Raw genomic sequence first — 2,687 nt, forward strand, 5'->3', positions numbered from 1 at the left:
CGTAATCCTGTGGCCCTGGTTCGATTCCCGGCGCTGGCGAGACACAATGGCCAGAGTTTCTTTCATACTGATACCCCTGTTACCTAGCAGTAAATAGGTACCTGAGAGTTAGGAGTTCGACAGCTGTTACGGGCTGCTTCCTATGTGTGTGTGTGTGTGTGTGTATGTGGGAAAAAAAAGTTAGTAGTTAGTAACAGTTGATTGATTGACAGTAGAGAGGCGGGCCGAAAGAGCAGAGCTCAACCCCCGCAAGCACAACTAGGTGAACACAACTAGGTGAACACAAGGCCAAGGACCTCCACAGGTTACTGATGAGGGGATAATTATTAACGCTGGCCATTAGTGCCAAGACCATCCTGGGAAAGAAAAAAGCCATTACAAGCGTGAGAGCATTAATCATACCTGAGCCTCTACCGTCCTGGGACTAAACGTTGTCTTATATCCCCCTTTAAACAAAATGTTTAGGACCTCCCTTCGAAAATTTATATATATATATATATATATATATATATATATATATATATATATATATATATATATATATAGGGAGTACCACCTCTAGCTGGAAGAAGGGGGACCCATAGCCTCGGAGGAAACCACGCATAACGCATTAGAGGGAATGTTTAGATCCCCTCCAATACAGTTTCTGTGTGCTTTTCTCCTACCACCCCCTTCCTTGAATATTTTTTGTGCTTTATTATGCATTTGATGGTTACAAGATATACATGGGTTGATACAAAAAAAAAATATATATATATATATATATATATTAGGAAGAATACATTAGGAAGTAATGTGGTGGAGGCTGACTCCATACACAGTTTCAAGTGTAGATATCATAGAGCCCAATAGGCTCAGGAACCTGTACACCTGTTGATTGACGGTTGAGAGGCGGGACCAAACAGCCAGAGCTCAACCCCCGCAAGCACAATTAGGTGAGAACACACACATACACCCCCCCCCCCCACACACACACACACACACACACACACACACACACACGCACACACACACCTGTAGCGAAGGAACTTTGTGTTACAACACTATCATGGTTTGAAGGATGGCAAGTCATGCCTCACAGGATTAATTGAATTCTACGATCGAGCAACAAGAATCAGACAAGAAAGAGAGGGGTGGGCAGATTGCATGTTTTTGGATTGCCAGAAAGCCTTTGACACAGTACCACACCAGAGACTAGTGCGAAAGCTGGAGGTGCAGGCAGGAGTGAAAGGGAAGGTACTCCATTGGATAAGGGAGTACCTAAGTAACAGAAGGCAGCGAGTCACTGTGCGGGGTGAGGTATCAGATTGGCGAGACGTCACCAGTGGTGTCCCGTAGGGGTCAGTCCTTGGACCCATACTGTTTCTTAAATATGTAAATAATCGTCCAGATGGTATAGAATCATTCCTCTCATTGTTTGCTGATGATGCAAAAATTATGAGGAGGATTAAGACGGAGGACTACAGTATGAGACTTCAAGACGACCTAGACAGACTGCATGAATGGTCCAACAAAGGCTACTAAACTTCAACCCGAGTAAATGTAAGGTAATGAAACTAGGCAGTAGAAACAGGAGGCATACACAGGATATAGAATGGGAGATGAAGTCCTTCATGAAACGGACAGAGAGGAGGATCTAGAAGTTGATATCACACCAACCCTGTCTACTGAAGCCAACATTAAAAGAATAACATCGGCGGCGTATGCGAGGCTCGATAACATCAGAACTGCCTTCTGGAACCTGTGTAAGGAATCATTCAAAACCTTGTACACAGCATATGTAAGACCAATCCTGGAGTATGCGGCCCCAGCATGGAGCCCGTACCTTGTCAAGCATAAGGCGAAGCTGGAAAAAGTTCAGAGGTATGTCACTAGGCTAGTCCCAGAACTAAGAGGCATGAGTTACGAGGAAAGGCTGCGTGAGATGCACCTCACGACACTGGAAGACAGAAGAGTAAGAGAAGACATGATCACTACCTACAAAATTCACAGAAGAATTGACAGGATAGATAAAGATAAACTTTTTAACAAGGGTGGACACAGGTGGAAACTAAGTACCCAAATGAGCCACGCGGACGTTAGAAAGAACTTTTTCAGTGTCAGAGTAGTTAACAGGTGGAATGTCTTAGGCAGTGATGTGGTGGAGGCTGACTCCATACATGTAGATATGATAGAGCCCAGTTTCAATAGATTAGATGATAGATATTTTCAAATGTAGATATGATAGAGCCCAGTAGACTCAGGAATATGTACACCAGTTAATAGTCGGTTGAGAGGCGGGACCAAAGAGCCAGACACACACACACACACACACACACACACACACACACACACACACACACACACACACACACACACACACACACACACACACACACACGCTTTACCTGCTAGTAAACAAGGGCTTTACTAATGAGCGACTGTTCCAAGACCCACCAAACCTGCTCTCCCAGAACAATGATGGAGAACGTAGTTGTGACTGTTGTTGAAACTGTTGTTATTATTGCTGCTGCTGCTGCTGCTGCTGTGTACAGCTGCCCGTGATGTTGTGACCGCTGGCTTCTCTTACTGGCTGCTGTAGCTGTTTTTCTTTCTGCTGTTTTCACATTGTCCCAGCTGCTGCTCCTGTTGTCGCTTGGGGTCAATTGAGCGCCCAAGTTGTTTGTTGTGATTTTTCACTGTTGTTC

Source organism: Procambarus clarkii, chromosome 30, assembly GCF_040958095.1.
Source record: "Procambarus clarkii isolate CNS0578487 chromosome 30, FALCON_Pclarkii_2.0, whole genome shotgun sequence".
In the NCBI taxonomy this organism is placed as follows: domain Eukaryota; kingdom Metazoa; phylum Arthropoda; class Malacostraca; order Decapoda; family Cambaridae; genus Procambarus; species Procambarus clarkii.